Genomic DNA, 16,127 nt, shown 5'->3' with positions numbered 1-16,127 from the left:
TGTATTTGGGTAGCTCTCAAGTTAGGTGTAAATTTGAGAATTATTATAATTGATTTGATAATAGTGAAATAATTCAAAGTTTGTCTAGTGATTTTTTCCTTTAAGAAGAAAGGGTTTTCCATGTAACTATTTGTATTCTTGTGTATGCTTGCTATTTTGGATTAGTAATTTTGGTGATAATATTTTTGGGACCCAAGAGTTGTTTTGTGGCCGATATCATGTGTAGTACATATGTGTCCATTTCCATACTATCATTTAACACTAATAATTTAGATATTTAGGAATACTGACAATTTGAAACAATTCTCTCAAATTAAAGTGCTAATCCAACGAATTGATAGTTTGGGGGAGGATACACATTACAAATAGGATAAAGTTTTATGGTGAAAACATATAATAATTTTTTGAGATAATTGCATTCCCCTCCCTTGAGGTTTGGTGGAATGATACTCTACTCTAAATTTGAATGAAAAAATACTCTCCACCCTTGAGATTTGAAGAAAATAGCACTCCCCCCTTTCTGTTTATATTTGTAATGGAATATTCTAAATTTCTATAAGATTATTTTTCCCAAAGTTTAACCATGATTAGAAAAACAATTTCTAAATAAACAAATTTAGAATCAAAATGCAAAGTTTATCAAGCACCGAACACTTGAAAGAGCCAATCTCTCCGTAGTCCATTGAAAATAGAAAAGAAAAAAAAAAAATCAAAAGTCGTAGGGGATATTTTAAAATACTCTTTAATTAAAATTAAAAAAAAAAAAGATTTTAATTTTGAAAGGAAGGATAATTTTAAGAACCTACCTTTAAGCAAAGGGCAAATTAGTGCACAACACTTTTTACATCAATTTAATGAATTTTTTGTCTTAAGGGAGAAAGTGATTTTTCTCCTCAAGTTTGAGGTGGAGTGTTATTCTCCCAAATCTTAAAGGAGAGAAGTATAATTACCTTTTATTATTATTATAATTATATATTTTTTTGTATTTGGTTGGCCCAATTACACTTTGGAGATAAAAGGAGAAGATATTTCCCAACAAAATTTTTTAACATGCATTATCAACTTCATACTAAAATGATAAAAAAAAGTTGGCACCCTATCAAATGCTTTTTTTTTTTTTTTTTTTTTTTAATATAAGATAGAAATTTTACTCTACCCTAATTTAAGTACATCTAAACACCAAAAGACATGAAACTTATAATTAATAATTCTATAATTTATGGAATTTTTTAAATTAATATTGTTGCTAGTGCAGAAAAAATCGGTGATTACCATTGAAGCATTTGGAAATTAGTTCACTGAAAAAGATTAAAACAAACTTTGAATATGAAGGTTATTTGTGTGTGTGTTTTTTTGTGGGTTATTTAATTTAATTTTTATTTCCCAGAAAAAAAAAATCATAATGGAGAAGGGACAGTACCAACAAAGTTCTTTTTGGTAAGTAAACTAAGAAACCAATTACATTATGGACAAAATTTAGCAACAAAATTAGTTGTAGCCTTCGACTACAACCTTACTCAATAAAATAAATATTACTATATATTTTGAAAATCTAACCGTTGAATTGCATGTTTTTTATGCTCTTGATATACATGTCAAATTTTGTGTCAATTGGATATTATTAACTATATGATCTATAAGCTTATATTTTGTGGATAATTGTAAACTACAAAAACTAGCAATTTGAATAATTTATTGATGATATAGCTATTGATATTTAATTTTCTAGAAATTTTGAAAGCATAAAGAAATATAAGAAGGAGATATGATCCAATGGTAAATTTGTCAAAATTCACCTTCAATAAAAAGATATTGAGTAAGGTTGTAACCTAAAGTTACAACTAATTTTGTAACTAAATTTTGTTCTTATATTATTAGTATTAGGTGGAAATACTATTTTGGTCCCTACATTTTGACACTATTCCTATTTTGGTCTCTATTTTTTTATTTTACCGCTTTTAGTCCCAAAATGAAAAACGCGTTCCATTTTGGTCCCTACCGTTACCTCACTAACGGAAAAATCTTACGTGGCAATCTTAGTATATATCTGACACACTAAATGTTGACGTGGCCAATAAAATAATATTAAAATTTTTATTTTGCATTTAAAAATTACATGACAGCATAAAATAATAATTAAGAAAACATATTTTCATGTTTTTACTAAATTTTTTAAAAATAAAATAAGATAATTAAATAAAATTTTTTTTTATTCCTTCATTAAAATTTTTGGAAGAACTTGTTCATGTGTTCTTCCCCAGAACTCTCATGGAACCCACATGGAACCATAATAAATTAACATTGATATTTGATACTGGTAAACCCCTTCAGAAACCAATCCCCAAACCTCACCTCCCAAAGCCCCTGTTTCGAACTCCCAAAATTACTCTTCTGACCTAGTTCAAGAAGATGAACCGCCTCAAAACCCTAACCCGACCAAACCCAGCCCAATCGAGCTCGATCCGCCTGCCAAGAAATGACGCCGTAGGAAGAAATTCTTCATGGAGTTCAACGGAAACCCTTCGCTCAACAAGAACCGCCGGTCGGAAATGGCGAAAGACGTCAACGTCAAAGCTCTGATCGCTATCTTAGGTGGATTTCCAATTGATTGCTAATTGCTTGGTTTGAGATGTTTTGGTGTTCTTGCTAGAGATCAGTCTATGTTCGTGTTTGTGTTTGGTTAACAAGAAAGGGTAAGAAAATCTTTGAAAATCTAAGATCAATTTGTGTTTGTGTTTTTTGTGTTTGGTTGACAAGAAAGGTTAAGAAAATCCTAGAAAATCTTGGGTGGCTTTGTTGATTGCTGATTGCTGGGTTTGAGATATTTTGGTGTTCTTGCTGGAGATTAGTTTGTGCTTGTGTTTGTGTTTGGTTAACAAGAAAGGGTAAGAAAATCCTAGAAAATGTGAGATCTATTTGTGTTTGTGTTTTTTGTGTTTGGTTGACAAGAAAGGGTAAGAAAATCCTTAGAAAATCTAAGCGTGTGTTCTTGTGATTAAATTTGGGCTTGTCTTCTTGTTGAGGATGATACCAGATCAAAATTCAAATATTTTTTTGATTTTATTTTTTTCTTTTTATTTGGTTAAAATTGATAAATTAAATATTTTAAACTGAATGCTGACGTGATAAAAATTTTAATATTATTTTATTAGCCACGTCAGTATTTAGTGTGCCAAATGTATACTCCATTTGCCAAGTAAGATTTTTCCGTTAGTAAGGTAACGGTAGAGACCAAAATGGAACGCGTTTTTCATTTTGAGACTAAAAGTGGTAAAATAAAAAAGTAGGGACCAAAATGGGAATGGGGTCAAAATGTAGGAACGAAAATAATATTTCCGTCTTAGTATTATTATATAGCTAAAGAAATAAATGTGAAAAATGAGTTAGAAGTAGAAACACAAAAGCGTCATGTTTCAATCATCAAACGTTACAATAAAAACAGACAATACCAATAAGGGAACTACAAAAGTTCTTTTTTTTTTTTGGTTAACAAAGATGCATTAAAAAACACTAAACCGCAGAAAGGCGGGAGTTAGTTACATGGGGATTGCTATTAGAGTTGTCAAAAGCAAGTACATCTGAAATAGGGGGGGGGGGGGGGGGGGGGAGGGATACAATTAAGATCATCAAACACGAAAATAGTATTTCATTTAGGTTCCTCCTGCAGTCTTCCCAGTTTAGCTAGAGAGTCAGCAGCCTTGTTAGCCTCCCTGTAGTAGTAGAGGAGATGGGCTTAAGGGATAGCTTAGAGAATGGCCTTGCATTCAGCCACAAGTGGTTGCATTAGTTTATTAATGATACAATTAAAAGTTATAAGGTTAACAACTTCAATGGAGTCAACATTAATTATAAGCTTTTGGATATTCAGGTTTTTGGCCATGTGAAGACCATCCCTCAATGCCCAAAGTTCAACCATAAGGACTGAGGAGGTGCTTATCTTTCTAGAGAATCCTTGAACCCAAATACCATCAGAATCTCGGATTAATCCACCAGCACCCGCATCATTAACGAGAATGGAGGCATCATTGTTTAGCTTCAACCAATGAAGGGCCGGTTTAACGCATCTGGTGTTGGTCCTAGATTTTGGGGCAGAACAAGTGTTTAGGGCTATGAGGAAAGGGAACTCTCAAGCTTTGGCAATACATTCCTTGGAGAGTGAGGGGTTTGCTTGCTTAGCTTGATGAGTCACACAATTTCTATTTATCCATAAAAACTAGATTCCAAATAGGAATAAAAGGGACCAAGGGATGTGGTGGTGCCGAGAATCAAGGCTGGATGTGCAGTTTGCATGGATCCATTCCTGGAAAGGGAGCCCAAAAGAGGAATAGAGGCTTGAGGGAGGCCCAAGCTGGTTCCAAAAGCTCACTGAGAAGGAGCACTCTTTAAGGAGATGGTCTCTTGACTCGAGATGAGACCTATAGATGGGGCAGCTTTGATCAAGACTTAAACCCTTTGAGCCCAATACTTCTCGGACGGGGATACTGTTGTAAGAACATAACCAGAGAAAGAACAACATTTTTGGAGGAGCCTTTACTTCCCAAATCTAGGAAAGGGGAGAAGTAGGGAGGTTCAAAACATTTAAACCTTTAGCTGCAATGTAGATTCCGTGGTTTTGATTCATAGATGCCCATTCCACCCTGGTCTTTTGGGAGACTAACTGTGTTTTAATTGACCATGTGCATCTTTTGTTTTTCAAGGCTGGAGCCCTATAAAAAAATTTCTATTAGCTTGATCAATTTCCTAACATACCCTGCTAGGAGCAAGGCACCTTGCATGACATAATCAAGGATAGGGCCCGATGAGGATTGAATAAGAGTTCTCCTACCTGCAAGAGATAGAAGGCTTGCTTGCCATCCAACGAGCTTGTCTTGGACTTTATGGATAATGAATTCAAAATCTTTTGATCCATGGTCTGCAAACTTCAAGGGAAAACCAAGATATTTATCAAATTTCTTTGTTTCCAATATGTCAAGGGAGCTGCAAATAGAATCCCTGTCTTCTATAAGGGTGTTTTTTGAGAAGAGGATTATTGATTTCTCTTTACTAACTTTCTGACTAGAAAGAGTACAAAAGGATGATAATACATACTCGATGGCATTGAATTTTTCAAGAGTTGCTTGACTGAAAAGGATAAGGTCATTTGCAAAAAATAAATGAGAAAAGGCAGGACTAGATCTGAATGCTTTGATGAGTTTCTAAGTTCGATCAACTATTTTCTCATGAATAAGAAGCCCGAGGTATTCTAGGCATAATATGAAGATGTATGGCGACAATGGGTCTCCTTGGCGGATACCCTGAGATGAATTGAAAGCAGGGAGTTTGCCACCATTGAAGAGAACAGACACAAATGTTTAAGAGATGCAGTCCATGATTAAATCAATGAGATCCAATGGGAAGTTAAAACGGATGAGGGTTTCCCTTATAAAGCTCCATTCAAGGCGATCAAAGATTTTTTCAAGATCAATTTTTAGTGCCATGGTGCCTTTCTTCCCTTTCATTTTTTCCATGGAGTGTTTCCTGGGCTATAATCATATTGTTTGGGCCTTTCCTTCTCGAGATGAAAGTAGCTTAAAGGGGGGAAACAAGTGTTGGATAAATACATGTTTGTGTAGCATACAAAACATACGCAGTGGAAAATTAACATATTTACTTCATTCGCAATTAATAACATGTACTATGTAAATTTTAGAATATAAGAATAAGAGAGTGTTCCTTGGTGTAGTGAAATTCAAAACTAAAGATTAGAAGTACTTGGAAACACTCTTAATCTTCACTCTAATTCCACTTGTGCCCAAGAGCTGTGGTCTCTCAATCAGTTTATATGTATGTGTTCAAGGGAGAATAAGAGAGTGGCTTCCACTCACATACACACTGTAAAGTCGTGATTTACAACTCTGTTTTATGTTGGCTTTATTCAATGACAAAAAGTGTTGTAATTACATAAATTTGTTTCCTTGAATGTTTGTGGGATTTTATTGTATTGGGTTTAGTATTAAGTTGGTGAAGACTCAAGCTTAATTGAAGATCAAGTGGATTTCGCGAGAAGCTAACCTGTGAAGTAGCCACGTGAGAAGCATATGACTGAAAGTTAAAGAGTCGTGCCAAACTATCAGTTTCGTGAGTGTCTTGCGGGTAAGACCTTCCCGCGAGGTAATCACGAAACATTCTGCCTGGAGGATTTTTAAGAGTGACTTTCTTACCCTTCACCCATACTATATATACCATCATTACCCACAAATGTAAAGGAGGCCATTGAGAGAGAAAAACCCTAGATAAGTTTTCTACAACACACACCCATCTTTTAGAGAGAGAGGTACTCATCCTTAGTGAGAAATCATTCTAGCCTCTTCTCCTTCACTCTCTCATTGTCATACCTTGATAGGAGATTTGTACCCAAACACAACCCACACTTTTTCAGAGTGTAGAGAGTGTTTTAGAGCTTGGAAAGCTTTGGGAATTTGCCAAAAGAAGCTGGTGAGGCTTGACGGATGCAATTGGGCGTATTGCGTGATTCGGAGAGCTAGAGAAGATAAGGCTTGGTGAAGTTAGTTGATAGCAGGAGTTTGGAGGGCTCGAGTACATGGGGTAGACTAGGGTTTTTTGTTATTCGTGTACTCCAAATTTCATTCTCTTAAAAAATTCTGTATGTTTCTCTTCTTATAATTGATTATCTAATTAGGCTAGACTTTTAAGCCATTGCAATTGGGATTTAGTATGTGGCTTGGAGTGGGACCAAAGGGAACAAATAAGACACTAGCTCTAATGGATTTTGGGGCTATTCTGTCAACGCTTGACAAGCCCAAAATTACCATTAATTATATTTAATACTGTAGATAAATATAATTGCACTCTAGGCCTTATTAATAAATTATATCCCAAGACTTTATTATACATACAACCCCTTCATTAAAATATTCATAGTAATACAAAGTCATTTATATTGACTGCCACTTTGAAGATTACTACATCTTAATCCTTGAGTACCCGGTTTAATCCTTTAAGTTATTCATCATATATTTATGAAATCCAATTTCATAAATATATACTTTAGTAACTCCTTCGCAAAGTGGTTAGGCCTAACACTCTGAATAACCAAACCCATTAAACATATCTCAAGGGAATATTTTATATCTCCGTTAAGAGATTATGAATTCCATCTTGAGAATATATGTTCTTTCAATGATAAATGTGGCTGCTCAACATACTAAGATTTTGATTGTGACTTTAGAACTCATTCCTGATATATTAAAGCAACTTACACTTCATGATCAAGTTCATTATTCTCTTAGGATTAAGAGTTGATGTAAATAGAAGTCGTGAGATTTATTATTTATTTGACAATCGTTAGTAGAATAATAAATCTCACAGCAGTCCAGTTCAATATATTTTAACACTTAAAATATATCAACTAGAAGTCTCTACTTCTATGATCAAGAAAAATCATTTTAGTTAATATGTTATAGTCTTTGTAGATGAAATGCCCAATTTCATCACTGACTACAAACTAAAATTCTGAGTTTACAAAGAACTTGTGACTTATATCTTCTGTGATTAAATCACATAAATCACATACTATGCATCTTATGGACTATATGATAATGTCCAAATATTCATGTTATAATTATTTTAGACAATAATAAAACAACTTTATTAATCACAACATTATGTCATACATAGCATCGTACAATAGGATTTAAAGGGCACATATCCTAAGAACAAGGTGGTGAATATGGGGTTTGATACTGTTTACAATTATCTTAGAGACAGTTTTGTAGACAGTGGAGCATAAACTAATCGACCTAAAGTGACCAAGGGTTTCAGGGCCATCTCCTCTATGGATAAGGACCACCAAAGTTTGATTGAGGTATGATGGGGCCTTTTTGGAGGAGAAGATGGACTGGATCTCTTTAATAACAGATGGACCCATCGTGTGCCAGAAATGATGAAAAAAGCTAGCATGAAGACCATCCATGCTCGGGGCCTTGAAGGGCTTTAAGGAAAATATGGTCATGTGAATTTCTTGATTGGTGAAGTTGCAAGAAAGTTTCCTGGAGTCATCATCAGAGAGGGAGACAGCCCAGTCAACCTCAAAATCCAAAGGGGACATGGAGGTAAGATACTGTGACTGATAGAGATCTATGAAGCCCTTCAGAATTATATCCATCACTTGGTCCTTCAAATCCACCCAATCACCTATATTGTTCTTGATCCGCCTAATATTATTATGCTTCCTTTTAGTGATGGTTTTAACGTGGAAGAAGGCCGTCTTTCTATCACCAAAAATCTACTAGTCTACCCTAGATTTAAGAGCCTAAAATTCCTTTTCCTGGTTAAGGATAGCAACATATTCAAGAGAGAGCTCTTGCTCTAGAGAAATAAGAAATACAAAAAGGCGAGAAGCCTAGGCCTTTTGAAGGCTTCCAATTTTGGCAAGAAGCTTTCTTTTTTGGGCAAAAATGTTTCCAAAAACTTCCTTGTTCTAGGAGGTAGCAAGGGATTTAAAGGAAGAGATGGCTAACTGGAGGCTTAAGGACAGATTCCAAGCATTATCAACTACTTGCTGGAACCCTGGGTGGCCAATCCATATTTTCTCAAAATGAAAAGGCCTTTCCAGCTTACTTTGGAGATTATCTGCTAGACATAAGAGAAGAGAGCAGTGGTCTGAACTTATTCTTGGCAGGTGAGTAACATTAGCCTTAGAAAAGGCTAAATTCCAAGAGGGGTTAGCCCAACACCTATCAATTCTTTGTTGGATTAAGGCAGTGATCTCCCTACGGTTAGTCCAAGTGAAGATGGGCTCAAAGAATCCAAGATCAATCATATTGTAGAAATTCTTGCAGTTGCTATAGGCCATAGTACAATGCAAATTAATCGGATTACCACCTAGCTTTTCTAATCCATTGAGCACATCATTAAAATCCCCAACAATAGCCCAGGGGAGATTATGGAGGACAAAAACATAACAAAGATTGTCCCAAAGAACTTGTCGTTCCTCAAACCTAGGACTACCATAAATAGATGATAGTAGCCAAGAAGTTGGAGTGTTAATTACCTTAACCACAACGTGAATTTCCTATTTTGTGGTAGTGAGGACATCCATGTCAACCATATTCTTTTGCCAAAGAAGCCAAATTCCTCTCGTGTAGCCAATAGGGTCAGTTGTATGAATGCCATCAAAGGGTAGAAAGCGGATGATTTCACCAGCTCTAGAGCCGCTTATGTGAGTTTCAGTTATCACCACAATGCCTGGAGAGTGGAAATTGGTTAAGTCATGAATGGTACTACAAAATGAAGGCTTCATAGTCCCTCTGCAATTCCAAATAAGTATATTCATTTTTGGGGATAGAGAGGGAGAGAAGGACTCACATTCCTGAGCAAAAGTCCTCCTGGACGACATCCAGTTCCATCCCACCTGCCTGAGGTCCTCCTTGTAATTTATGGTTCCGTGCTAGAGTAATGGCATGCTCTAGTAGTTACAGCTGAGTTTGCTTCGTGATTATCCCTAGGGTGAAGCTCTCTGACGAGGTTAGGGTTTGAATTAGCTTGAGTTGAGGAAGGGTTCCCTAGATTAGGACCCCTGTTAGCAATATTTTTCTCTAGCAAATTTTCACTTGAGCTAGCTCCCTTTCTAGAAGGTCCAGTGATATTTCTGAGAGGCTTGATTGCAAGCAAGTCCAAGAGTTACAAAAGTTCTTTATGTAGTAGTTAAGTTAAATAAAACATCAGGGGACATCTTGTGTAATCAAATAAATTTTATAGTGCAATTTTATATATATATATATATATATATAATATAATATAATATAATTAAAAGTAACTTTGAGCTAGTTATGAAATTACTAGGGCTCAAGATCCATTGAAGTTAGGTTTTTATGGGGTCAAAGACATATACTTTATGAATAAATCAAAAATTCTTGATCAACACAGCTAATTTCTAAAGAATGGATGAAAAATCCACAATGGAAGGATTGGACAAGTAATTGAATGACAAAGATGGATGAACAAAGTGAATTTAATTAAGGAATCTCTCTCTCTCTCCTCAACTTTTTCTTGATCCCCTCCTTTGTGGACTGACTCCTCCTTTATCTCTCATTCCTTCCTCCTTTCTAGCTATGCATTTTCTGGCTGGATGACAAAAGATGGTTATCCCATCAGATACTTAACCTGCCATCTTTTGATTATGAAGAGAGACTTTTGGGGTGTCTACTGTTCAAACTAGTCATTCATCATTTAATGCGGTTGACATTAAGTAGGAACACCTAATTAATGCAGAGGTGACTATTACTTTGGGCTCTGTGTCGTCCTCTTTCTATTTCTCGGGAAAAGGGTCGAGACTGAGTCCTCGGCACTCTGTTGGTAACGACCTTAATTAGGTGTTCCTTGGGTTACCTTGGTGGCCTATCTGGGTCGCCCTATTATTCCATGGGCTTAGGCTTTTGGTGTTGAGACTTAGGCCCACTTCTTATTTTGGAAATGTCTTTGTGGCATTATTTCTTTAGCTTGGGATCCACGGGGTGGTTATGTTTGTTCTCCCACTGTTTTATTTTTCCTTTTGGTCTTGATAAGTCTTATAGTGCAATTTTATTTATTTAATAATAATAATAATAATAATAATAATAATAATAATTGAATAAAATATAATTAATAGTAACTTTGAGCTAGTTATTAAAATGTTAGTGCTCAAGATCCATTGAAGTTAAGTTTTAGTTTTCTTTTTGGTCTTGATAAGTTTAGTAAATTAGGGCAAAAATTCAAGTTCTTAGTACATATATATTTGGTTTTTAAAGTTTAAAAGCAACAAGGTATGCGCTTTCTTGAGGCAAATTTTCTAATTCAGGCCGTAACTTGTTTTTATGTAAAATATGAAGTAAATCTTGTTTTTATTCCACTACCTTCTTTTTGTGTGAGATGCATAATGTTTTCCAACATGGGGAGGAGACATATTACACATAGGTAAAATTTTATTGCGAAAATGTGTCATTTCATTTTGTGTTTTTTCGGGCCAATTAGACTTTTGAAACTATAGATATTAATAGCTAAAGAGAAAATCTAATTAGATTTTAATTAGATTCTCAATTTTGCGCCACGTATCCCATTTAATTTTTAATTTTATACCAAGTGAATTATTGAGTATAAAAATCAAAGAGTCCAAATTCAATTAGATTCTAAATTGGATTCTAATTAGAGTCTAAGAGCCTATTTGGCCAACCATTTTTCATCACTTAATTTCCATCACTCATAACTCATAACTCATCACTCATCACTCAATTTTTCACACCCATTTGGCATCATCACCCAATTTCCATCACTCAATATTTTTCACACTATTTGTGGGCCCATACCTGTCAGCAGGTGTAGCTTTTTCTCTTTTTTTTTTTTTTTTTTTTTTTTTTTTTTGTTTTGTTTTGTTTTCAGTACCCAAACTCACCGAAGCTAAAAAAAATAAAAAAATGAACTGAAGACCGAACCAGTGAAAAAAAAAAAAACCCAGAACTGAAGACCGAACAAGTGAAAAAAAAAAAAGTCAAAAGGTGGTCAAAAGTTGCGGCTGTGGGTCCCTCTATGTGTGTTTATTTACGAAAATGCCATTGAGTTATAAGTTATGGAAACTGAAAACAGCCTTTGGTTGTTTTCAGTTTCCATAACTCATAACTCAAAAATCAGAGAATTGAGTGATGGAAACAGAGTTATCGTTTGGCCAAACAACCTTTTTGCTATGGGTCCCATCATTTTTGAGTTATGAGTTATGGAAACTGAGAATTGAGTTATCAAAATATTGAATCCAAACAGGCACTGAGTTTTCGCCATGTGTCCTTTTTTTTTAATTTTGTGGCAAGTGAATTATTGGGTGCAAAAACCTAAGAGTATAAAACTAATTAAATTCTAAATCATATATATATATATATATAATGAGAAACCATTACATATTTAGAAATGTATGGTTTAAAAAAGGTGTAAACTAATATTATGTATAATGGTGATTTTTTTTAATTGTACCCATGCATATGCAAGGGGCTACACACTAGTATATAATTAAAGCCGAAGTTGAGAAAAAATCTAATTAGATTTCAAATTGAATTCCAATTGTTATTTAATTTTGCCCCATGTGTCATTTTTAAGTTTTTCTAAAATAATATTTGTTATAGGTGAGCTAATGTTTGTAGATAAAAGGAGTTGATATTTTCTAACAAAAAATTTACCATGCAATATTGATTTTGGATTAAAATGATAAAAAAATTGGCCCATTTCAAATGCTAATTATATTAATAAATTTTTTTGAATGTATTTGTTTTTTAATTTATTTTTAATTAAAAAAAGAAAAGAAATTGTAGTGGGTGAAATTGAGAGGAACTCAACAGTACAATTTATTTAATTTTTTTGGGAAAATCCATAATAAAGAACTCCAAAAATTTTCCTAACTATGATTGATGATGCACAAAAATCTCCAGTGAGTTGATCGTTCACACATGTGCCAATGGGTGCACCTAAAGAACAAAAGAGAAGAACCAATCAAATGGCATCGGTGGGGTACTGGCCAAAGACCCTTTGAAGGTTAAGTCAGTGATGGAAGAATCGCCAAGAACTTAATAGTGCAAGAGCTAGAGAGAATTCACGTACCTTGATTTGTGAGGGCTCTGAGGTTTTCATAGTAGTATAGAGCTAACCTCAGTTTCTTGATGGAGAAGGTATTTCCTTATGGAGAAGATCTTTTCCAACGTTCATATATTGTGGGATTCTTTCCTTGTAGGATCCCTCAAATTACGGTGGAACGTAGAATGCAAGGCATTCCCATACTAGGTTCCTTGGAGACTACTTAGGTCACGTGGGTGCCACGTGGCTTTGCCACTTGTCTCCGTCGGGTCCGTCCACCTTAAAGAGTTCGTCCCCATTAAAGGGTCCGTCCACTTTAAAGGGTTCGTCCGTCTCTCAACTTTTCGTTCAAGACGAGACTCCGTCTACCAGGTCTTTGACTGTCAGGCTATCCGGACCGTCTCTAGGTGTCACCGTCACTTTATTATTAGCTTAGCAAATTGGATCTGTCTGCTATGGGATTTATCCCTATCAACCGTTAAGGCGGAGCATGTCGAGCGGTGTTAAGGTACTTGACGATCGTTGGGTCCCTGACGACCCCTTGGTACTTGATGACCCATTGATACGTGACGACCGTCAGGGCGGAGCGTGCCACGCGGTGTTAGGGAAGGTACCTGATGTCCGTTGGGTACCTAACGACCCTTTGGTACCTAATGACCCTTTGGTACCTGACGACCCACTGATACGTGACGACCGTGAGGGCGGAATGTGTCATGCGGTGTCAGGGAAGGTACTTGAAGACCGTTGGGTACCTGACGACCCCTTGGTACATAATGACCCATTGATACGTGATGATTGTCAGGGCAGAACGTGTCGCGTGGTGTTAGGGAAGGTACCTGACGACCGTTGGGTACTTGACGACCCAATGATACATGACGACCGTCAGGGCGAAGCGTGCTGCATAGTGTTAGGGAAGGTACTTAATGACCGTTAAGTACCTGACGACCCATTGGTACTTGATGACCCACTGATACGTGATGACCGTTAAGGCAGAACGTGCCACGCGGTGTCAAGGAAGGTACCTAACGACCCTTTGGTACATGACGACCAATTCATACGTGACGACCGTTAGGGCGAAGCGTGTCGCGCAGTGTCAGGGAGGGTACCTGACAACCGTTGGGTACCTGACGACCCCTTAGTATATGACGACCCATTGGTACGTGATGACCGTTAGGGCGTAACGTGTTATGCGGTGTCAAGAAAGGTACCTGACGACCGTTAGGTACTTGACGACCCCTTGATACATGAGGACCAATTGATATATGACGACCGTCAGGGCAGAGCGTGTCGCGCAGTGTCAGGGGGGGGTACCTGACGATCGTTGGGTACCTGATGACCCTTTGGTACATGATGACCCATTGATACATGACGATCGTTAGGGCAGAACATGTTGCGTAGTGTCAGGGAAGGTACCTGACGACCATTGGGTACCTGACAACCTAATGATACGTGACAACCGTCAGGGTGGAGTGTGCCACACGGTGTTAGGGAAGGTACCTAACAACCATTGGGTACCTGACGACTCCTTGGTACTTAATGACCCATTGATACGTGATGACTGTTAGGGTCACATGTCGCGCAATGTCAGGGAAGGTACCTGACGATCGTTGGGTCCCTGGTGACTTCTTGGTACATCACGACCAATTGATACATGCTGAACATCAGGGCAAAGCATGTAGCGTAGTGTTAGGGAGGGTACTTAACGACCCCTTGTGACCGATGATACTTTTGATGACCGAAGATTCTTTTGGTAAGCTCATGATGCTTTTGGTAATCAAAGACTCTAGGGTGTTAGAAAAAATTATCTAACTGGTGAAAATATTCCTTATTGATGACAAAGATAGATCAACTACTATTTTTAATATTACTTGCTATCCCAATCTCATTTCTCCCACTAACACCTTTGAGTTCTCTTTCTCCTCAATTGTTTTTAGTTTTTACCTTTTTTTCTTCCTTCTCCTTTTAAGGGTATTTATAATAGAGGAGATGCATCTCTCCAAAAATGGGCTATCAGGTAGTGTGTTTTGTAGTAGACTCCTCTACTGATCTCGATCAAGGGGGTCATTCAACATTTAAGGGTCCTGCTGAGGATTCTTCCATCCTTGGTCAATGTTTCTTTCTAGTTGTTGATGACCCTTCTCGATTCGGCTTCTAGGTGAATCCCCACCCCCCTCCCGGGGGGCCAATGGGCCCTAGTTTCATCCTCCCATATAAATAATAAAGGATAACAGAAAATACCACTGAACTATAAAGGTCTTTGGATAATTAGTTAAGTTTGATTGGGAAAAAAAGAGAGTAATAACTAAGAAACTAGATGAAAATGAAGTGTATGTTTGGGGAATGATTAGAAGTTAGATTTTTGCTTATTTTATGTGTTGTTTGCAGATTCTACGCTACTTTTTGTCTCAAGTGTATTTTAAATATAGATTAAATTCTATAAGGACTTTATGTAAACCATTTGGTTTATGCTCTCCAATAAGGGCATGTTACATCTTCATATTACTAAAACATAAATATATCTTATCACACAGGATAAAATCTCAATAAATATCATATTTTAAGTTTTAAGTAAAATGTTTATGTAGTGTTATTAGGTGTTGTAGATTGTATTGAGTTTTAAGTAAAAGGTTTGATGTGACAATCTCTTATTGGATGGTATGAAACATGAGTTTTACACTCCATACTTATCAAATTTGAGCTCTATTAAAAAATCTAACTTTTAGTTTTTTTTTTTTTTTTTTTTTTTTTTTTTTTTTTTTATTGGAAAAATTAACAAATTCCCTAAAGGCATTGGTTACGTTTTATGAGAAAAGAAAAAAATAATTGATTTTTTTTTTTACAGCTTTTTTATATTTCCTATCAAAACTTTCCTAAAATGATATATTAACAAATGCTCTCAGGGTCCATTTGGTTAAGTAGATTTTAGGGAGGATGGAAAAAAAGAAGAGAGAAAAGTGGAAAGAAAATGAGAAATTTGTGTTTGGTTTGAGAAGAAAATATGGTGGAAAATTGGTGGGGCTGAATTGTTTTCTTTCCAAGCCCACTAGAACGCCATCTCCTTAATTTGGAGAGAAAACTAGAGAGAAAATAAAGTGCACTTGAGAGAGACCAAAATATCCTTAGGTTGTGTAGTGTGCACAACATTCTCCATTTGCTTGTCCTTTTTTTTTTCCTCTCTCCCCACCACACATTTCTTTTTTCTTTTTCTTTTCTTTTTTTCTCTATTTTTTCGGTGTCATCCAATTGTTTCTTTCCTCATTTGTCTTGGTTTTTGTTTTTCATCCTTTTTTTTTTTTTGTTAGGACATATGTGATTCACTTGTTAGGAACATATGTCACTATTTTATGTAATTGGCTAATCTTTTGACAAAACGCACTTTACTTGTATTTGGGTAGATCTAAGATGTGTTTAATACTTCAAGAAACTGTGTTTCAAGATCAAGTGTTAAAGTCATGCAAGTCTGTCCAAGATTTAAGTTAAAGAAGTGTTGTTTATTAAAGCTTGACAGCTAGCTATCTATTGAGACCTGTAGAACT

The sequence above is a fragment of the Quercus robur genome, chromosome 2 (assembly GCF_932294415.1).
Source record: "Quercus robur chromosome 2, dhQueRobu3.1, whole genome shotgun sequence".
In the NCBI taxonomy this organism is placed as follows: Eukaryota; Viridiplantae; Streptophyta; class Magnoliopsida; order Fagales; family Fagaceae; genus Quercus; species Quercus robur.
The sequence above is the reverse complement of the archived record's forward strand: the minus strand, read 5'-3'. Positions refer to the sequence as shown.